Source organism: Pinus tabuliformis, chromosome 1_2 (genome assembly GCF_031772625.1).
Source record: "Pinus tabuliformis cultivar Carrire ecotype Pingquan chromosome 1_2, CPIR1, whole genome shotgun sequence".
Lineage (NCBI taxonomy): Eukaryota > Viridiplantae > Streptophyta > Pinopsida > Pinales > Pinaceae > Pinus > Pinus tabuliformis.
This window is the reverse complement of record NC_142298.1, coordinates 690,714,404-690,738,665: the sequence shown is the minus strand read 5'-3', so window position 1 is coordinate 690,738,665 and position 24,262 is coordinate 690,714,404.

Sequence of the window (24,262 nt, the reverse complement as noted above, 5' to 3'; positions counted from 1 at the left end):
TAAGGAAGATCTATCATCATGAGCAACTACGAAAAAGAGTCATCCATCAGGCCACCAATCTTTGATGGGAGCAACTTCGTCTATTGGAAGGTAAGAACCACAGCCTATCTTCAATCTCTTGGTACAGAAGTTTGGGATACAGTGGAAGGAGTATACACATTTCCATCAACAACTCCTACAGATACGGCTGGTAAAAAGCAGTATGAAACAAATGCAAAGGTTGTCAATACTCTATTGCGGAGTCTATCTCAATCAGAATTCGTCAAGGTTATGCAGCTCAAAACCACCAAAGAAATATGGGACAAGATCATTCTAAGGTATGAAGGAGATGATCAGGTAAAATGTGCAAAACTACAAGCTCTCAGAATTCAATATGAAACTCTCAGAATGCACAATGATGAAAGTGTGGCTAATTATTTATTATGTATAGATGAGATTGTTAGTCGCATGAAAAACTTGGGTGAAGAGATAAAAGAAGATACTTTAGTTGAAAAGGTTTTAAGATCTTTGTCTTCTAAGTTTGAATCAAAAGTTTCTGCCATAGAAGAAAAACAGAATCTTCAGAGTATTACCATGTGACAACTGCACGGAATCCTAACTTCTTTCGAAATGAGAAAATGGGGTCCATAAGACATTTGAGAAGCCACATTCAAAACTTCAAAAGGAGAATACAATGAGCTAGGACATACACCAGAAGGAGAGGAAGAATCAAACTTTGTCAAGAACCTTCAACAGGGCTCTGGAAGATTCAGAGGTAAGCTACCTTTAAAATGCTTTGCTTGTGGGAGAGTCGGTCACTATGTAGCCAAATGTCCTCATAAAGATAAGCTTGATAAAGGTAAGGAACCAGTTAAATGGAACAAAAATAGAACGTAAGTAAGAAGAGCTATTATACACATGAAGACAGCGATGGACTTTCAAATAGTGATGAAGATGAACATGGTAATGATTATATACTTTTGATGGCTTTTGAAGATGATTATTTCTTGGATGTTATAGATGAAGATGATCTCTATGAAGAAATTTCTAAACTTAAAATTTGTTTAGAAGAAAAGAGTATGATTATATATAATCTAGCATTCCAACTTGCTGAAAGGGAAAAACACAATGAAAAGTTAGAATGTGAAATTGTGGGACTTAGAAAAGATATTGAGAAAACAAAAGCTCTTAATCTTAGATTTGCTAAAGGATCTGAAACTTTAGATGAGATTATCAAAGTGCAGTGTTCTCCTCTAATCAAGATAGGTCTTGGATATACTGAAGAAGCATCTCAAGCACAGAAGCCATCCACCTCCAAAAGTTATCTTGATGCAGCAAGGAGAAGTGAACAGGTCGACAATCATCAGCAAAGGCTTAAAGTGGATCACCAGGTAAATCAAGGTCAATCTACTTCAAGGATGAACAGAAGCTACAACCAACCATAGGTAAATCATTCTTATTTTTCCTCAAGAATGAATGTCAATGGAAACTACAATCATATGGTCGGTAGATTTGATAATCACAAGAATTTCTTTAAAGGCCAATGTTTCTCATGTCATAACTTTGGACACAAAGCTGCTCAATGTTTTACCTACAAGACCATCATGAGTAGAGAAGCACGAAATAAAAGGAGTGTGACTGGGATTATGAAGAGGACCTACAATAACTTTTCTGCGCTTGAAAATGAAATAGAATGCTCTATTTGTAACAACTTCAGTCATGAAGATTCTGAATGCAGGAGTAAGTTTCGGCAAACATCTCAGAAGGAGCAAGCTTCATTGGGTCCCAAAACATGGAGAAAGAAGGAACCGCAACTAGAAAGATGTGGTATAGCCTTATATGCGGAAGGACAAGAAAATCAGTGATACATTGACAGTGGATGCTCGAAACATATGATAGGTGATAAAGAAAAACTTCAGTCATATAGTGCCTTAGAAAAGGAGAGGAAGGTATCATTTGGAAATGACACCCTGCACTCATAAAAGGTAAAGGCTCAGTTCTTTTAAAAGAAAAGGTCAAAGCTGGAAATGTTATGTATGTTGATGGCTTAAAGCATAATCTATTGAGAGATAGTCAAATGTGTGATCAAGGAAATGAGGTAGTATTTCGATCAAATGGATGTATTGTTCGTGATCTTGATACAGGAGAAACAGTGATCAAAGGAATAAGAACTCCAAATAATTTATACATACTCAAGGGAGGACAGCAACAATGCTATCTATGCAAAAATAATGAACACTGGCTATGGCACAGAAGATTCGGGCATCTAAGATTCCCTCAGATAAGGAAAGCATGCAAATATCAGGTTGTTCGTGATCTTCCTGACATTATAATTCCATACAATACAATATGAAAATCGTGTCAGTTTGGTAAGAAAACCAGAACTCATTTCCCTAAGAAGGAAGGATCAGCTAGTAAGCCACTTGAACTTGTCCATACTGATTTATGTGGTCCATCAAGGAAAAGGTCACCTCGAGGAGAAGAGTAATTTATATTGTTCATTGATGACTTTTCCAGGATGTGTTGGATAGGACTTCTGAAGCATAAAGATGAAGTTTTCTAAAAGTTCAAAGTGTTCAAAGCATTGGTTGAAAATGACTCAGATCGCAAAATCAAATGCCTCAGGTCTGATCGAGGAGGGGAATTTACCTCGGATGAATTTTTCGACTTTTGTGAAGAATATGGAATAAGAAGGGAATTATCTATTGCAAGGACTCCTAAGCAAAATGGAGTGGTGGAAAGGATGAACAGAATGGTTCAACAAATGGCTCGTGCTATGCTTGATGAGTCTGGAACTCCTACAACCTTCTGGGGTGAAGCTGCATTTGTTATCGCTACTATTCTCAACAAAAAAATCGTCCGGGTAAATAACACTCAAACTCCTCATGAACTTTGGTATGGTAAGACTCCTACTGTTAAATACTTCAAAGTTTTTGGAAGTAAATGTTACATCAAAAGGACTGATGAAAATATTGGCAAGTTTGAACCTAGAGCAGATGAAGGCATTCTCCTTGGTTACTCATCCCAAAGTAAAGGATATAAGTGTTATAATAAAAGACTTGGAAAAATTGTTGAAAGTATTGATGTGGTGGTTGATGAAGCAGGTGACAATCCAAAGAAGATAAAAACCAAATATTTTGAAGATGAAAAGGACTATCCTTCAACATCAGATCAAACTAATGCTGAAGAAGAAACTTATGAGGCACCAAAAGAATAGATAAGAGTAGAAGAAAAGACTCCATCCAGGTATGTTCAGAAGAATCATCCAGAGACTCAAATTTTGGGGCAGAAAGAGGCAGGTGTACAAACAAGAAGAAATATTACAAAAGCTTCAATCTATCTAGCATTGCTTTCCTCCATCGAACCACGAAATATAAGTGAAGCATGAAAAGATGAATATTGGGTCAAGGCCATGAATGAAGAACTTGAGCATATTGAAAAGAATAACACTTGGGAATTGGTTCCTAGTCCTAATGATAAGAATTTCATAGGAACCAAATGGATATTCAAAAACAAGCTGAATGAAAATGGAGATTTTATTGGAAACAAGGCCAAACTTGTTTGTAAAGGGTATGCTTAACAAGAAGATATAAACTTTGAAGAAACTTTTGCACCAGTTGCCAGACTTGAAGCCATAAGAATGTTCCTTTCTCTTTATAGCTTTCAGAAGTTCAAAGTATATCAAATGGATTTGAAATCTGCCTTTCTAAATGGAGACTTCGAAGAAGAAGTGTATATTGAGAAACCAGATGGATTCATCCTTGGAAATGATCCAAAACTTGTATGCAGACTTAGAAAGGCACTCTATGGTATTAAACAAACTCCAAAGCCTTGGTATTATCGTCTGGACAAATACCTCCATCAATAAGGTTTTGCAAAAGGATTAGCAGATAGCAATCTATATATAAAAATTGATAATGATAAATTGTTAATACTTGTTGTGTATGTTGATGATATCATCTTTGGTAGAAATGAAGAATCCATGAGTCAAAACTTTGCTTTGGTGATGCAGAAAGAATTTGAAATGTCCCTACTTGGTGAGATCACATATTTTCTTGGTTTACAAGTCCAACATAACAAAGATGGTATCTTTCTATCACAAACCAAGTACCTCAAGAAGATCTTGAAAAAATATGGCATGGAAGATTCGAAACCAATATGTACCTCTATGGTAACAGGATGCAGCCTTAGCGCAAATGATGAATCAGCAGCAGTACATCAACCAACCTATAGATGCATGATTGGTAGTCTACTCTATCTGACAGGTACCCAACCAGACATCATGCATGCACTAGGAATAGTTGGAAGATTCCATGCTAATCCAAAAGAAGTACACCTTCAGACAGTTAAAAGGATTTTCAAATATCTTCAAGGAACACAAAACTATGGCTTATGGTATCCTAGAGACACAGATCTCACACTGCATGCATATACAGATGCAGATTGGGCAGGAAGCGTAGATGACAGAAAAAGCACTAATGGAGGTGCATTCTTTATGGGTTCCAGATTAGTATCTTGGTTTAGCAAGAAACAAAGTTCAATTGCTTTATCTACAGTTGAAGCATAATATGTGGTTGTTGCAGCTTGCTGCACACAACTCCTTTGGATGATGCAAACATCACAAGACATTCAAATCACTTGTACTCCACCTATCTCCATTTTATGTGATAATACAAGTGCAATTAGTATTTCAAATAACCCTGTCATGCATTCAAAGACCAAGCACATACCTATCAAATATAATTTTCTCTGGGAACAAGTGCTTGAACAAAAGGTCAAATTGGAGTATGTTTCCTCCAAGGAACAGGTTGCTGATATATTCACCAAACCACTGCCCAAGGAGATATTTGAATACCTCAGACAGAAGTTGGGAGTAGTTGATGCATCATCTTGTTGTTGACACTTATCTGTTTCAGAGAAAAGTGGGTGTACGCAAGTTTCATGAAGAGCATCCGCGTACATATGCCTGTTTCTGTGGATACAGTCGCGTATATGTTGGTTTGAAGGAAATCAGTGGGCCAGACTCAGGATGAAAAGAGTCTGATATGGGTCTATCAGTGATCATCTGGCACAGGTTCAGGGGGAGCATATAATGCATTATCATTGTTGGCATTACCCTAGAAGATCTTGGCACAATTTCACAGTTGTTTTGATTCAGGTGGAACAGGTGCAGAGGGAGATCATGGTTGCTGGTCTGGATGGTGATTAACAGATGCTGCTGATGATAGTTGTTGATGACTATCATAGTCTTGTCTTAGATATTTTGTCTCTATGTCATATATATCTTTTATTATCAAGGTCATGTAACGACCTATTTTGTTTCCCCACTATGCCTGGGATGGATGATGTAAGGTTCTTGTGTTATCATGTATAAACTTTTGATGTATCCCCACTTGGTTGGGTAGATGAGTCAATTTTGGTATATCCCCACTTGGTTGGGAGATGGATGTATGTATGAGTCTTTTGTGATAGGAAGGTCATTTATGATGTATAGAGTCATGTTCTTCTTGTAGAACATCTTTTTGCAGACCTTGCCTACAGTCAGGGGGAGCATGGATAGCACAACAGAGTAGAGATTTTAGCATGTACTCCAGGGGAGCATAGCCCTTTTCCCTTGATGACAAAGGGGGAGAGTGACTTGGGGTTACCATCAAGTCCAAAGGGGGAGATTGTTGGCATTATAACACAGGCTTGGCACTATGGCACAGGTATTGTCCTTGATGGCAACTCACTCAGCAAATCATTCAGATGACAGTTCAGGCTCACAAGTTCTCAAAATAAAGGAAAAGAAGATATACGCAGGTTCCCATTGACCAAGACGTGTATACACACGGGATCGCCGATGAAAAGGTGTGTATGCATATGCACGCACTTTCATGCAAGGAAAAGCACATGCATGTGGGAAACCTTATTTTTAGTATTTGGACCTATGGTTTTGGACCAGGGTATCTCGTCTGAAGTGTTGAACCCAGGTATTGAGTCCCAAGTATTGGTTCTAAGTGGTTTTGCACCATGGTATTGAGTATGGCCTAAGACTATAAAAGGGGAAGGAGATCATAAGGCAAAGGCACTCAAGGGATTGAATATCTAATGAAGAGCAAGATCTAGAATACTAGTTATTGGGTTATGGTGCATAGCTGAATCTGAATCAAAGAGGAACCTGAGTGCTAGAAGAAGGATAAGTTCTATTGATGGGTCAAGATCTTAAGGCTTGAAGAGAAGTATCTTTGTGTGATTTTGATATTTTATATTTGGCACATGTTTTGATCTGTAAATCTGATAATCTGGGTATAAATGACGTCTGAATAATTGAAAAGGATAAATTATCTTTTACAAATCTGTACGCAGGTTCATCATAGCAAAGACGCGTATACACGCTGGTTAGGTAATTCAAAACCACGTATACACTTGTTTGCCTTAATAAAACAACGTATGCATGTAGGTTCTACATATTGAAGTAGTGTACATCTCTTGAAATATGTTTTAGCTACTTCTGTTTATTACTGTAGTTTTCTGGGTTCAAGATTGGTGTCTGGTTACTGTTACTGTATTCTGGTTACAACATTCAGAGAAGTGAGTGGTTGATTTAGTTTTTGGTTGGTGAAAAGGAGATTGGTTGATGTAGATATATTTGATGTTTGATTGATGTTATTGATGGATCCAATCTGAAAATTTATGAAACGTGGTCCCTGGAAGAAAGGAGAAGGTTGTAGCCTTCTCTAGGTCAGCACCTACGTACTAGTACATCAGCTAGTACAAGAGCCAAGGGGGTAGTGGCTCCCTTCCAGGAGAAGCTGGAGAACGAGAGAAGGTGGTAGCCTTCTGCAAGTAAAAGCCTGTGCACTGGTATAAGACTGCACCAGTACAGAAATATTGTAAAAATAAGTTTCTTATTAAAAGAAGATAGAGATGAATTGCAGCAGGTGGTTTTCACCCACATTGGTTTTCCGCCTTATATCTTGTGTTCATGTGTGTGATTGCCTGTATTGTTTACTGCACTTGATTACTGTTTTATGGTTCTACTACATAGCTTAAGATCAGCTAATTCAATTAGAATTATGCAAAATATACGCGGTTTTAAACACAGTTGCGTATATACATAGGTTTAATAACAGAAGTAGCATATATCAATTTGTTTATGGAAATGAAAATTTGTTAAATTGATAATACTGATTCACCCCCCCTCCTCTCAGTATTATTTCCAACGCTACTTTCCAAGGCATACTCGAGCCATAAACCGTAGAATGCCATCTTTCGATCCTGAAGTATGTATTGCAAATTCGAATTTCACCTATAAACCAAAAACTCAAAACTTCGAAATATCTTGTAGTATATTGTTCTCAGCTCTGATACCATGTAGAAAATCTTGTAGATTCACAAGCTCATGCAATGTACTAAAGCACACGACAAGAATCTACTTCTACTTTCAACTAGAGGAAGCCAATAGATCGATGAAAACAATATGAACAAGAAGAAGATAAATCAATGGCACATAACACAAGATGTATCTGGGGAAAGCCACTGTTCAAAACCCTACTTTATGTATTGCATATATCAGAAATATGAGTGAAGATTTAAAGCTTGTTCTCACTAGAATAATTCCACACAAGTATTCTCAACTCACAAGATAGCTCAAGCCAAATCCTTAGCCTATTCAACAACTCTAGAAGCCCCTAATCTCTTTTGTAATTCGTAAGATGAATAACATGTATTTAAAGGGAATTCATGCTTCCAAAATTGCACAATCCAAACATAGGTTCTTCTCTAATTGCATGCATGATATTTACAACTCAATAAATCACACAACTGATAGTACACTGTCCCTGCACTCTAGTCTCAACTGGGTCTTTCTCAGAATCAACATGCATGAGTTTCTGATGAGGGAATCTTCAGTTAACTAGAGTGACACTTGTGGATGCACTAGTGCACCAACTGACTATTAACTCTCTATTAGTTCCACAAACAATTTGGAACTAATTTAACTGAACATAACTCAGTAAACTGAGTTATCTAATTTACAACTCAATTTAAACTCATATTGGACCCCTAAAATTTAGGGAGAACATATACATGACTACAGAAAGACTTCCAACTCGAAATTCCTAAGATAATTAAGTTAATTAAACTTAATTAACTATTGACAATTTGTTATAAGAGTAGAATTCGATTTTAATTCACAGATTAAATTCAAGAAAAAATTTAAATTGGAATTTCTTGTTGTCATTTCTCAACATGCAAGTGATTATTATTTCATGAAGAGTTAGATCTGAAGAAAATATGCATGTAATGGGTTGTTGACGTTTTTCTTGATCTAAAACTAAGTATGCATTTGGGAATTTTGATGATGGATCAAATCCAATAGATCTGAGATGAAAATATTGATTATGAGCTGATTTGATCAGTGATGATAATTTCTTGACGTGTGATTTTTCTGTGTATGTCGAGATCTGGGTATGTCTGAAGTTATGTGATGCAGTGAAGGTTTGAGCCAGTAATTGCGGATATGTACACTGATTTTATAACCTGAAAGGAATGTATACATGCGGGTTTAATACTGGTAATTCACGTATATAATCTGATCTACACGCAAATTTGTTTCTTGAAAAGCGTGTATGCATGCAGGGTTGTTTTGAGGAAATCACGTACAGAAACTAGGGTTTGGATGAAAATGAAGTTTGATCATTTTAATTAGTCTTGTTGTATTTTTGTCCTCTCTCAATGAAGCCTTATTGATCATTTGGGCTTAAACAATGATGTTTTGATTATGAATTGATTGATTGAATAATGATGAAAATACTTGTTGTTTGTGATTGAAGTTCAGTGAAGGTTTTGTGATTATTTCAGAATGATGTAGTGGTTTTGTATGATATAGTGTTTAGTTCATGATGAAAGTGTTTCTCTTTTAGGATTCAATGGTTCAAGATCTGTATGAGGGTATGCTTAATGGAAAGTGCGTACACACACAAGTTTTCTATTATAAAGTAGCATATATATTTTGATACATGCTTGATTAGGGTTTGCAGTAACATAATATGGTTTTGTGGTGAGCACTATGTTGATTGGTATTTTGATTACTGTGATCATACTTTTTTGGTTGTTTAAGTTGATCGATAAAGGTTTCAGTTGATTCGTTTATTCGTTTGATTCAGTGATTGGGTTTTAGTTGATGGTTGATTCAGTTAGGTCATAGATTGGTTGTTTTAGGTGATGATTGAGTGATTTGTTGTAGAGATCAGTTTTAGTTTTGATATTTTTTTTTGGGCTTAAATGTTTGTAGTGGGTCTAGTCTGAAAATTTGATTAAACATGGCCTACAAGTTGTGATGTTTTGTAGTGGGTGAATCCAGTAAGAAAATTTATAAAACATGGTCCACGAAGGTGTTGAGGGTTGGAGCCTTCAATGAGGGAGTTGAAGCTTCTTTCCACTTGTAGCTGGTAAATAAGATCAGGGGGTTGGAGCTCCCTTCTGGTGGGTGTCAGTAAATGAGATCAAGTGGTTGGAGCTCCCTTCCAGTAGGAGTTGGAGAATCAGTGAAGGTTGTAGCCTTATTCAGGTAGGTTCCTATGTTATGGTATGAGTATGTGCCAGTACAAGATTGTAAGAATTTTTTCTTTATATTAAAAAGAAGACAGAGACAACAACAATGGAGGTTTTTTTCCCACATTGAGTTTCTGCCTTAAATTTTGGTGTTCATGTGTGTCCCTTATGTGTGATGGTTTATTTTTTTCGTACTAGTCATGGTTATTGTTTATATAATGTTTAATGAAGTACTGATGCACTGGATTAAGATAAACAGAAGATAAATTAACTGAAAAATATGTTTTACTAGATATATGCTAGTCGTATGAATAACAATTGTGTACACACACGGATTCCCTTCAGTAAAGTCACGTACATAAATCAGGATATGAAATTGAAAAGTTTGATGGTTTGAAAATACGGATTCACCCCCCCAATGGTTTTCCCAACACATCCCTTCTCTTGGGCGATCCATCCCTTGCAATATTTCCTTGCATCAGAAGGTCTAAAAAATAAGGCATATCCCAACTTCAAAACCATCATACCAATCATAGAATGCTCATGGAAATCAATGGACATTATTGGGTACTAGTGTACCATAATATCCCTGCTCCTGAAGTGCTTTACCAGCATACTGTTTCCTATTCGGATTCCTTTCACTGACATTGCTAATTCTTGCAATCAATCTCAACTACACAGTCCAGAAATTTCCATGCTTTCATGTACCAAGCACATAATATTCATTAGACTCAAAACGAATTGAAATAAATTCAAATCATACCTTATTGGTGGCCCATCAATAAGGTACACTTGCACTTATTTTCATTTTCTTGTCACAGCAAGCCAAACCAGCTCTTGATCAAATCATCATGTATAAACATATCACATCTAGTTAGCTCAAAACATAATGATCATAGATCAAAATCATGAATCGAATATGAGCATCATAAGCTAGAATCATAGATCACATGTAACCATCATAAATTAGAATCATAGATCACATGCATAACAAAAATGAAATTAAATATTGATACTTATCCTTCAATCAGTCCTCTGCTTCTACCTTTGTCCTTTTTCCTTTCTGTTCACACACTAGATTAGTTTCCACACCCGACAAGCACCCATTTCCATCTCTTCTCTTCAATCACATACACGTACATAGTGTATGTTACAAGACATACACCCACATATGACATGCAACACTGCATAATACATACACCTACACCTGGTGTACCATACAACACACATACTAACATATAGTACAACACAACGAATAGGCATGTCACGATACAATAATTACACAATACACATAACACAGTACCATATGTGTGCAATAAAACATGTACGACATGTACAAAATACCACATGTACACAACACCACTTGCACAACGTGTACACAACACCCCCTGTAAAATGTGTACGCAACACCTCATGTACATAGCATAACCTGCACAACAAGTACACAACACCTCATGTACATATAACCACATGCATGGCATTTACAAAGCACCACATATACACAACACCGCATGCAAAAAATATATACAACATCGTCTACACACATAACCTTATGTACAACATGTACACAACACCACATGCACAGAGAACCACATGTACAATCACGCACACAACACCACATGTACAACATGCACACAACACTACATGTACATAGAACTACATAGACAACATGTACATGACACCGTATATACACAGCATTGCATATCCAACATGCACACAGCACCATATGTACATAGTATCACATATCCAACACGCGCACAACACCATATGTATACAACACTGCATATACAACATGTACATAATATTGTATGTACACAATACTACATATACAGCAGTAACACATCACCATAGGTACAATCATTGAATATACAACATGCACAACATATACACAACAATAGCACTACAAAACATATACACAACATAGAATAGATGGATGTGAAGACAAAATTTATTCACGAGGATCTGGAAAAAGAAATCTACATGAAGCAACCTGAAGGCTTTATGGTGAAGGGAAATAAGGAACCGATATGTAGGTTAAAAATGTCTTTGTATGGGTTAAAAATGTCACCAAAGATGTGGTATCATAAATTTGATACATTTAAACAGGGACTTGGCCTCATCAGAAGCAATGTGGATCATTGTGTGTGTTTTAAATTAATTGGTGACCGTGTTATTTATCTGGTCTTGTATGTGGATGATATGTTTTTGATTGGAAATGACAAAGAAATTATCGAGAATTTGAAGACCCAATTGTCCTCCAAATTCGAAATGAAGGATCTTGGTGCCACAAAATATATTTTGGGGCATGTAAATTAAACTAGATCGGGAAAAAAAGGAGGATCTGGTTAAACTAGAGGAAGTATGTCGAGAAAATACTACATAGGTATAATATACAGGATAGTAAACTGGTGAAGGTTCCTATTCCTATAGATCTAAAGTTATATGATGAATAGTGTCCCAAGACACAAGAAGAGGAAGAGGACATGTCTCATGTTCCATATGCAAGTACAGTCGGTAGCTTTATGTATGAAATGGTATGTATGAGAGCAAACATTGCACATGTAGTGGGAGTATTGAGCAGGTTTATGTCAAAACCAGGGAAGGGGCATTGGACAACAGCGAAGCGGGATTTTAGGTATTTGCGTGCTACTAGTGATTATGGTATGCACTACCAAGGAAGACCAGGATTGGATATTTTTTTGGACATTCATGGCTTTGTTGATGCATACTGGGATGAAGATCTGGATTAGATAAGATCTACAAGTGGGTATGTGTTTAACCTATTTGGAGGTGCAGTCAGTTAGGTGAGAAAGACACAATATGTAGTGGCACTTTCAACTACGGAGGCAGAGTACAGGGCAGCCACTCACACAAGCAAGGAATTTGATTGGTTGTAGAGATTATGTTAAAGTATGGGGTTGGTACAGTGAGCTATAAGGATACATTGTGACATCCAAAGTGAAATTTTATTGGCAAAGAATCATGTTTATCATTCAAAGACAAAGCACATTGATGCTCAATATCACTTTGTGAGGGATATGGTTGAGGACAAAAGGGTGTTGTTGGTAAAGGTAGACATTGTAAAGAATGTTGCAAATGCATTGACGAAGTCTGTGAGCACTGAGAAGTTTTCTTGGTGTAGAGAAACAATGGGAGTTGTAGGGCTAGACCAATGACTAAGATTTCTTGTGTGGAAAATAAAACAACAAGTGGGAGAGTGTTGGGTGTGTGTTATATTCTTTCCATGACTAGTCATACACGTAGGGGGGTCACAGGGGGGTTTCAGGGGGGTGGTAGCCCCCCTATATAGGGGCGGGGCAATGCCCAAGGAAAAAAAAATGGACCCTATATTAGGTGGCCGGACCTACCTATGGTTTTGTGCATGGGTTTCACACATGGTTTTGGGCATGATGGTTTTCTTCCCATGGTATTTTGTAGATTCGATCATGGGAACTATGGTTATGTTCTAATCCAAGGTTAATGGATTGAATTTTATCAATGCTTCAGCATGTATATATATGTATTGTAACACTGAAAGTAATATAATGAAAAATCAATCTTGTAGTCTCGGTTTTGGGGTCGAGGGGAAATCTTTGTGTATTTGTTTTGTGTTTCTTTCCATTGTATATTTTCTATTTTTTTAGAATTTGTTTGCAAGTAATTTTTGTATAGGGTTAAAACCTACAGTGTGAAGATCCTATTGTTGGATTGTATGTTCTAGAATTTTCACTTAAACTCCTCACCATACCACCAGCTCCTTTCTTCCTCCCTCAACAACTCCTTCAAAAAAATGCTCACCAAGGGTTCGTTTCTAGTTTTTTGAAGGCCGCCATGTGCACTTATCCTTGTGAAAGATAAGATCTTGAGGGGTACTGAAATTTTTATGGACCTCATACAACCTTTTTCTACCTTCCACTACCCTTCCTCACCTTCAAATCATCATTTTAGCCCTCATAATTCTCATGGATTCAATCCTATGGCAAAACAGGGCAATCTTGTAACATCTTGTAGCAATGTGTAGAAGCTCTCCAAACTTGACCAAAATTGTCCTTAAAGATTTATTTTTTCCTCCTATCCCTTAATAATTCCCCTTATGCTCTGAAATCATGATTGGGGAATACTAGAGACCACTTAGCACTTTCCTTTCCACCACTGTAATTAATTTCTACAACTAGGGCTAGTAAACATGTTCATGAATTGAATGGCACAATGATGATTTACATGATTACTTTATGAAGAACTTAATGAACTCTATTACTAGGATATAATCTCTCTTGAATGCAATGATTGAAGGTTGATTTCATGCTCTTTACTTTATGAAAGTTAGATTAGGTTTACTTTCTTTGTTTTATGCTTCCTAAGCTAGGGTTTCCATTTCAAGCATTGTTATTTCTTATGCATAGACTAGGTTTCCCTTTGATGCAACATTTACATTATGCAAATAGATTAATGTCTACATTATGAAAGTAGAGTAGCCTTTATTTTTATGCAAGTAGGTTAGCATTTACATTTGTGCAAGTAGGTTAGAATTTACATTTGTGCAAGTAGGTTAGAATTTACATTTGTGCAAGTAGGCTAGCCTTTACATTCTTGCAAAGTATAGTAGCATTTCCATTTCTGCAAATAGGTTAACATTTCCTTTTATGCTAGGTTAGAACTTTCCTTTTAAGCAATCTCTTTTTCCTGCAAATCTATATTCAGTTGATAGAGTGGTCTCTGTATACCTTGATTTGCTCTATTTCCTCATAGCGACTTGAGTAGAAATTAGCCTATTGTGCATATAACACTGCCACCTGTTAAGCTTATATGAACCCCAAGTTGATAATTAAATTTTGGTAGCCTGGGGAGTTGAAACATTCTTATTATAATAATGGGGATTATCACTGAGTAAACATTATTTTAATTAAAAAAAAAAATTTGCAATCGAATCTATGATGTGGCAATTGAGCTTTTGAATATGCCTACATTTTTCCTTTGTGATTAATTGTTGCTAGCATATTTAAAATACTAAATTAATGTATGAGAACTAATAGTCATATTGAGCCTTAGTAGATGGCATGGTTGGAGTGAAGGGAAAAATGACTTCAAAGTATTAAGATGCTTCCTTCCTCTACTACTAGTAACATGTACTTTTGACACATGGTTTTGTGAAGGGGAATTTTTCCTGACTAAATTTGGATCAACATTGTTATTTTGTATAGGTTTTTGAGGTTGATGATAACTTCATTGTGGGCCAACACCAACTACTAAGCCTTACTCATGCCTTGCTCTGGAGATTAAATATTTTAGTTCTTGAAGAAGCCATGACAGTTGTGGATGTTGCAGGAGATTCCCTTATCCAAAGGATTGTCCATGAAGAATTTTGGTCTTGTATAATGCTTGGCATTGCTCATTGAATTAATAGTATTATATTGATTGTGACTGCATACTAGTCCTTGAAGTTAGTCACGTATGTGGTCTCTATTTCTCTCTCTCCTCCCCAACCTGTAGTTTCCATGATGCATTAACTCTAAAGAGATTTTATGCGTACAAGAAAATAATAAAAGAAGAAGCATCAAAGGACAAGATCCTTCAGTTTTTTACACAAGAGATCTTGGTAACCTATTATCTCTGTTTGAAGCAGGGCTTCCTCCCATTTGAGGTGAAACATTCATCATTTCCAAAAAAGTGGTTATGTCAGATGCCCTATTGGTTGTAATTTTATGTGTTTAGAAAATATTTAAGACTAAAAATCTTACCTTGTGTCTAATTTAATCTTTATCATACTAAACAACTTACATTACTAACAAGTATATAAATATTATATAAGCGATTTTTGTAGTTTATCATGACCTAATTGATGTTAATTTCTTGTTGTTTCAACAGGAATGACATGAATCAATGTGATGTTAGTGAAGATTCAACCATGCAAGTGTTTAATGGGATGTATGGAATACAACCAAGCTAGTGTTAGGGTGGATGCAAATAAAGAGCAACTTCAATATTCAAGTGCTCCTTTGTCTAGTCTCTCAATATATGTCTACATATGCAATTTCAAGGACTTCCATAACTCCTCATATAATTCTTTAAAGGGTGTTGGCTTAATGGAAGAGCACGTACCTTATCAGCAAGAGGTTGGTGGTTCAATTCCACTATGTCTTAATATGAATTAATCAATGATATTGTAGTTTATTTTTAATTATGTCGTAAGGCGTTCTTATGTGAAAACAACTCCTTTGCTGCCCTTGTGTCCTCTGTTTACGCCATTCGATTTCATGTTAAACGATTAGATTCTAGTAGGACATTGATTTTAATTGCAAACTGCTTTGACCAGGTGGCAACGGATCTGACCTTGGTTAGTAGGGCATGAATCCAACGACCCTCATCCACAAAAGTTTGTTATAGGCAGCCACCATATTCGACAATTGTTTTATTATGGTGTTCCGTTGTTAGCGTAACTCAAATTCTGGTGTGCCCCGGTTAGCTTAAATAAAATTCTAGTGAGACGAATACCATAACAACGCGCGATGGGAGAGACCGTACACAGTGAACATGGTTGGTCTTCCAACGCTGCAGAGTGGATGGAACCAAAGAATATATCATGGATTTCAATTCCAATCCAGATGTTCACAGAGTGTATCTAGGCAGACTATGGAAGATGTATCCAAGACCAATATTATTGAATTCTTATTTTGGAAAACTCGTCGAACCCTAGGGGTGATGCCCCACAACAGATCCTTTGCTCTCAATACGCTGGCGGGCTTCGAATTGTGGTTCTAAATTCCTCCACAACCCTTCATGCATATGACGGTCACCCATCGCAGCCAAAATGACTCTTTTCTATGGCAAATATCATAATTATGGACCAAGGGCCAAGTTCTCTCGAAAATATGTTGGCACCCTGGGGGAAGACATTCCTTGCTCTTGCTCTACAAAGGTAGTAAGAAAGAAGGCCTATGTTTTGTTGAATAATAATAGTTATTGTCAAGTTTTTCTGTTTGTCTCCCCTTAACTGTTTTTAAGATTGGATAAATTACACAATTTTGGTAAAATGGCTCTTTTAATTGGCTAAATTACTTCGCAACCTATGGTTATGGTTATTTATGAATTTAGTTTAGCATGGTAATTGTTTGAATTCCACCTACCATCTCTTCACAGCGCTAAAAGAAGTTACCTCCTTCGTTGGAAAGTTCATTGGGTAGTAGAAGTCGCCTCCTTCTTCATTTTCGACAACTTTCGTATTCTCTCTCCTTACCAGCATTGTAAACTATTTTAACCAGAAATCATGGGCACACAAATATCCTGTTTGATTTCAAAATATACACCTATTGTTAGACTATGCCATCGACTTACGGAATATCCTGTCGGCCCAAGAATTTTATTAAATTTAATCAAAAATACAATGGTGAAAGCATGTCGTTCATGTGTTTTAGGCATATATCCTGTCCGCCCAACAATTTTATTAAATTTAATCAAAAATACAATGGTGAAAGCATGTCGTTCATGTGTTTTAGGCATTCCTTCGTAAACTTGCTGCGCATTTTCTAAACTCCATCAATACATATATTTTAATGTCAAGAAAGCATTTACAAAAGCATTCATAAAAGCATTCATTGAATTTTTCATTTGTGAAATTTATTGACAGAAACTTTATTAGATATTTATATTTTTTATTTCTGTAAGAGGAGTAAATCATTTATGTATATAATTGGGTTGTTGCATCTGTTTATATGATTATTATTTTAGCGAAATGAATTACCGACATTGTTATACCAAAATCAGAAAGAGAATTTCACTTTCAAATGTAAATTGGGTTCAAGTATTATATCGGGTTTAAAAATGAAGGTAAATTGGGTTCAAGTATTATATCGGGTTTAAAAATGAAGGTGAAGCAGAGAAATTAGAGACCTGAAGGTTAACAATAAATCATTTAGATTGACATGTTTTCCATATGGAAAATCCATTTTGAAACTTATTTGATTTCCCTAACTTACTGTTGAAGGTGCATTTCCTCGTACCTGCTTCTATTAGTGTATGTTCTTGTTCACATATAATCTATGCTTGAGTTTACATTTCAAATCATTTTACACTTTTCGATGTGGATATTGGCCACTGAAAATTGACCTATCATAATTTTTCATCATATTTAAACTTGATAAAAATTAAATTATATATATTAACTATTTTATGAATTGATATTTTATATTTAGTATTTTAATTTCATTGAAAAAATGTTATAAAGTTAAATTAAAATAAATCTGGTTTTTTTGGAGTGTAGTGTGGATAAGTCATGGTATTGATCGAGAATGTCATGACAACTTATTTAAAAATTTCCATAATTAAAAATCTTGTTAAATTTTTGTTAAGTTTTTTTTATGTACTATATATTAATTTTTTATAATAATAATGTCATGACAACTTATTTAAAAATTTCCATAATTAAAAATCTTGTTAAGTTTTTGTTAAGTTTTTTTTTTTTTTTTTAATAATAAAAATGATAATAATTACACCCATAGGCATGATTATTTTAGAATAGGTTTTCTAAATTTTTAATTTAATTATTAGTAATTATTAAGTGGGTGGTTGAGTTACATATCTAACCCTTTTTCTCACATTTATATTTGTAACTTGTATTTGATAAAAGATCGACATTATTTCATGGGTTATTACTAATAGTGACATTATCAATGGAAAGTATAACATTAGATTTTGCTTCAAAAATTAACACCAAGTTTAAAACTATGTATAGTGACATTATCAATGGAAAGTATAACATTAGATTTTGCTTCAAAAAAAAACACCAAGTTTAAAACTATGTACCATGTCTTTTATTTACACTCGTCATGAATGCATAGGTTAAAAATTTAGGCCATGTACATGGTTATATGATTGAGTAGTTGCATAGATTACATGCATTATTCATGTTAATTAGGTGTATTTTCCAATTACATGAGTCATTAAGTGTGTCTTTTATATACAATATGAGTTTGAACTATGAGGGATACATATGTGCATGGGTTAGATATGTATGTAGGTGTATAATAGAAGTCATTATTTATGTTAGTTATTTTTGTTATAAAGATGGGTATGTAGATTAGATGTTTATCTTAATATAAGTAAATTCTCTTATGTCCATGTCCAAATCCACATCCAGAAAAACAAAAAAATTTAAGAAAATATTTAATTGAAAACAAATCTATGAAATAAAATAATAATTATGTTGTAAGGCATTCCCTCTGAAAATAACTTCCTCTCCCCAACGTGTCATTATTGTAGGCCATTGGATTATGTGTGAGACTACATTGGATTATGTGTGAGACGATTGAAAGGTGTTCAATCGTTCCATCAAATCAGGCGAAGGTAGTTAGGAATTAGTTTTTCAGATCAGGCGAAGGTAGTTAGGGATTAGTTTTTCAGTCGTTCGATCAGATTAGGGGAAGGTAGTTAGGGATTAGTTTTGCTGGATTCCGTTACTTTACCACTTCTCAGATCTTTCTGCGACATAGAATCTTCTTCGCGTGGTCCTGTCATAGTGATTGGTTTTGAGGTTTGACTGCTTCCTTGAACCGTATTATATTTCTTCCATTCCCATCTTATCTTGTTGATCTCGCTGAAAAGCAACAGATGGAACAGGCACAAGTTGTTGTGTATTCTGTGCTATTAGTTGTGCATGCTGCAATCAACAGATGAAACAAGCGCAAGTTGTTGTGTATTCTGTGCTATTGGCTTCAGCACGTGTTGGGAACCAGCAAAATGTTGTGCATGCTCCAATCCTCTTGAATACACAGGCTGTGAAGATGGATTTACATTTCCCTGTGCTGTGCAATTTTCTGGAGGACTTGTCTGGGTTTGCATGCAATGTGACTATGCTTCTATCTTCTTTTGTGCTGCTGCTAATATGATGTTGGCCTGCGTTCATGTTCGTGAACAAGACATCATTATTCTGGCTACATCTGACATAATCTTTGTTTCTGACTCCATTCTCCACAGTGGCATTCACTTTCATGTTTGTGAACAAAACATCATTATTCTGGCTACATCTGACATAATCTTTGTTTCTGACTCCATTCTCCACAGTGGCATTCACTTTTTCTCCCAGACCAGTGGATTGGTTGTCTAAGGGAGCCTTGTTTCTGTAACACCTTTTCTATTATAATTCTGTACATGATCAGTGTCCAGATTTCTTCTTAAAGCATCATTTTGAAGAAGGGCAAGACTAATTGGTGGAAAGGTGTTGCTTTCTGCTTGGACCTTCTTAGCTTTCACATTTTTTATATGATGTTAGTGTGCATTCATGAACAAGACAGCATTATTCAGGGTATATCCTTCATGCTTTTTACTTTTGACTCCATTGTCCAATTTTGTAGGCAGATTCTCTCCCAGAACAGTGACTCGGTTGTCTGTGAGAGCCTGGCTAGCCTCTGTACCTGTTTTTCTTTTAGGGTTCTGTCCATTCTGCGATCTCCAGAGTAGTGCCCAGATTTCGGCTCAAGCATCAGCATGAAGAAGGGGAAGGCTAATTGGTGGAAAGATGTTACTGTTTGCTTGGATCTGTTCAACTTCTATATTCTTTATATGCTGTTGATTTGTGTTCATTAATAAGGCGCTTTCGGTTTGTGATACTATTCTCCATATCAGGATTCAAATTTTCTCCAAGCTTGTCTGTGGGAGCCTCTCCATCCTCTGTACCATTTCCGTTACAATTCTGTCCTCCTGCAATCTCCAGACCAGGGTGCAGAATTCTTCTGAAAGCGTCAGTTTGAAGCAGAGGAAGGCTAATTAGTGGAAAGGTGTTACTGCTTTCTTGGACCTGTTTAACTTTCACATTGTTTATACGGTGTTGGTCTGAGACAGCATTATTCTGGCCATTTCCAACTTGCTTTTTGTTTGTAATTCTATTCTCCAAAGTAGTATGCAGTGTTTCACCAAGAACAGTAACCTGGTTGTCCGTGGGAGTCTGGATAACCTCTGTACCCTGTTTTTTTTTATAATTTTGTCCGCCTCTCAGCGCTTTGTTTTGCAATCAAACTTGAAGGACCTTTCAGAGCGAAATAAGATAGAATTTCACCCGGAGCAGGTTGAAAGAGGTTTCCATTTGATAGATCTTTCAATTTATTCTCCACCGTAAAGTCAACATCACCATTAATATTTCCCTAACTCATCAATATGCTTTGCGTACAACAGGAATATCAAAGTGGTTTGTGCTCAGGTAAAATCCAAAATTGGGGATTCCTCCTTCATTTACATTATTTTTTTTTTTCGTTCCGGTCATTTTTTACCAATACAGCTTTGGTAGTTTCTCACTGGTGGTCACGTTTTCCAATACAGCTTTGATAGTTTTTCACTATGTTTTTATGTAAACAACTATTAACTAAGTTTCAATTAGTTATCCATTTACTATAACTCACATTTTTCAACTAATTGTCTAATTACTAAAATTTGTTTTTATTTATAATTTATGTAAACAACTATTAACTACTAAAATTTGTTTTTATTTATGATTTATGTAAACAACTATTAATTAAGTTTCAATTAGTTATCCATTTACTAGAACTCACTTGTTTCAACTAATTGTACATTTACTAGAATTTATTTCCATTTATAATTAATGTAAATCTATGAGTGATTACAAGAAAGAATGAAATGGTTTGTTTTTTTATATATGAACCTTTTATTGGCTCAAGGTAAATGTTAAAAATATTTTCATAATTTAACTAGGATAAGAATAAAACATTTATTATATCAACCCTTTATTGGCTCAAGGTAAATGTTAAATATTTTCTTAAGTTAACTAGGATAAGAATAAAATATTTACATAATTTTACTAGGATAAGTATATCCCATCATCTTTAAAATAAAATAAAAAAAATGGTTTGTTTTTTTACTATATCAACCCTTAGTGGCTCAAGGTAAATGTTAAAAATCTTAGTAACTTACTTTTTCTTTATTTATATGGGTAAATTAATAAATCAAAGAGAGTATAAACATGAGTTATGTAACTAGTTTTGTAGAAAATATCCACATTTATAAGAGAGTATAAACATGATTTATGTAATTAGTTTTCTAGAAAATCTCCACATTTCTATAGTGTGTCTATTACATAGTTTAATATTTTTTTCACAATAATACAATAAAATCATTCTAATTTGGAACATGAAATCCACATAACCACCTTATCTTTTTGCAAATTGATGTGTTTAGAAGATGGCAGGCAATGTGTGGCTCAATATCAACACCATCATTTATGGGTTGGATCATCTCTTCACATTAAGTTTCCTGATTTCTACATATTTCTTCACACGAAGTTTCTTTCTACATATTTTCATAGCATATCATATTATTGATGCTAATATGTCTCATTACAAAGAATTTGCACTTAGCATCATATCGTCACACAAAGTTTCCTAATTTCTACATATTTTCAAAGCATAGCATATTATTGATGCAAATATGTTTGCTTACAAAGCATTTGCACTTAGCATCATATCTTCACACTAAGTTTCCCTATTGCTACATATTTTCAAAGCATAGCATATTATTGATGCTAATATGTCTTGTTACAAAGCATTTGCACTTAGCTTTTGCAGATTGCAGGGCTACCTTCTTTTATGAATATTTTCATAGCATAGCATATTATTGATGCTAATATGTCTCGTTACAAAGAATTTGCACTTAGCAAAGCATTTGCACTTAGCTTGCATTTGCACTTAGCTTTTGAAGATTGCGGGGCTACCTTCTATTATGATATCTTGGTACAAGGTTTTTTTTTGAGTTATTGCTTTCAATTCTATTAAAATTTTGTATTTATGTTCAAATATAGTACTTACCATGGTGAGTGTGATATTGATTGCAACAACCAAATCACGAGGATCCCCTTAACCATGAAGTTGTTGTTGTGATGAGAGATAACCCAAAAGTGTTCAGGGGGTTATGTGGGATCTATTTATTTCTCAAAATACATGTAATTTTTTTAATGGGTATTTATTTCTCAAAATACATGTAATTTTTTTAATGGGTTCAAGCTTTACTGTGTGGCTTTGAACTTGAGAGATATGAAAGTTCTCTATCTTCTTTGGGGTATAAAAGGTATTTTTGGTCTTTCCACTATACAAATTATGTATCTTTTAATCTTTTAAAATGAGCCTGAGCTATGAGAATTTTGTAGAAAATCCATGCTATGAATTTTTTTCCTTTTTGTTGTCCTAGGAAGAATTGAGTGAGCTTGCAATTTGAATTGAGATATGAAAGTTCTCTATCTTCTTTAGGGTACCAAAAGAATTTTGTAGAAAATCCATGCTATGAATTTTTTTTTCCTTTTTGTTGTCGTAGGAAGAATTGAGTGAGCTTGCAATTTGAATTGAGATATGAAAGTTCTCTATCTTCTTTGGGGTACAAAAGGTCTTTTTGGTCTTTCCACTATACAAATTATGTATCTTTTAATCTTTTAAAATGAGCCTGAGCTATGAGAACTTTGTAGAAAATCCATTATACAAATTTTGTATCTTTTAATCTTTTAAAATGAGCTTGAGCTATGAGAACTTTGTAGAAAATCCGTGCTATGAATTTTTTTCCTTTTTGTTGTCCTAGGAAGAATTGAGTGAGCTTGCAAGGAGAATGAAATGTGCAGAAGAAAGGTATTCAATTTCCTTCATTTTGTATGATATGAATGACGATAGTGCCCCTCGCTTTTAGGGATTCTTGGAGAAAACACTCATGCAACAGAAGTCAATTTGTCTGTGATCAATACTAGGAAAAAATACATTATATGGAAAAAACCATATATTGTTGGATCTACTTATTTCTCAAAATACATGTAATTTTTTTAATGGGTTCAAGCTCTGTTGTGTGGCTTTGAACTTGAGAGATATGAAAGTTCTCTATCTTCTTTGGGGTATAAAAGGTATTTTTGGCCTTCCACTATACAAATTATGTATCTTTTATTCTTTTAAAATGAGCCTGAGCTATGAGAATTTTGTAGAAAATCCATGCTATGAATTTTTTTTCCTTTTTGTTGTCCTGGGAAGAGTTGAGTGAGCTTGCAATTTGAATTGAGATATGAAAGTTCTCTATCTTCTTTGGAGTACCAAAAGTCTTTCTAATCTTTCCACTATACAAATTATGTATCTTTTAATCTTTTAAAATGAGCCTGAGCTATGAGAATTTTGTAGAAAATCAATGCTATGAAGTTTTTTCCTTTTTGTTATCCTAGGAAGAATTGAGGGAGCTTGCAAGGAGAATGAAATGTGCAAAAGAAAGGTATTCAATTTCCTTCATTTTTTATGATGTGAATGACGATAGTGCCCCTCGCTTTTAGGGATTCTTTGAGAAAACACTCATGCAACAGAAGGTCAATTTGTCTGTGATCAATACTAGGAAAAAATTCATTATATGGCAAAAAACATATATTGCAAAAAACATATATTGTTGTAGAGCAAGAACTACTGGTGATATCAGATATGATTTAAAAAGCAAGGGTTGTACTTGTGACTACTCTTACCATTCTCAAATGTCATATTTATAGTTACTAGTGCCATTTGAGTGTTGGTTATGAATTAACCTACTTATGTTCAACTTCAAATTGGACTTCCTTTGCAAAACGGACTTTCTTTGCAAAACTTTATCTAAGGGATTTCTTTTTATATTGCATTAAATTTGGACTTCACTATAACGAATGTGTGGTTAGAATAATTTTTAATTACCATTCACTGTAAGAACAACCCTTCTTGTATTGACTAAGAATAATTTTTAATTACCATTCACTGTAAGA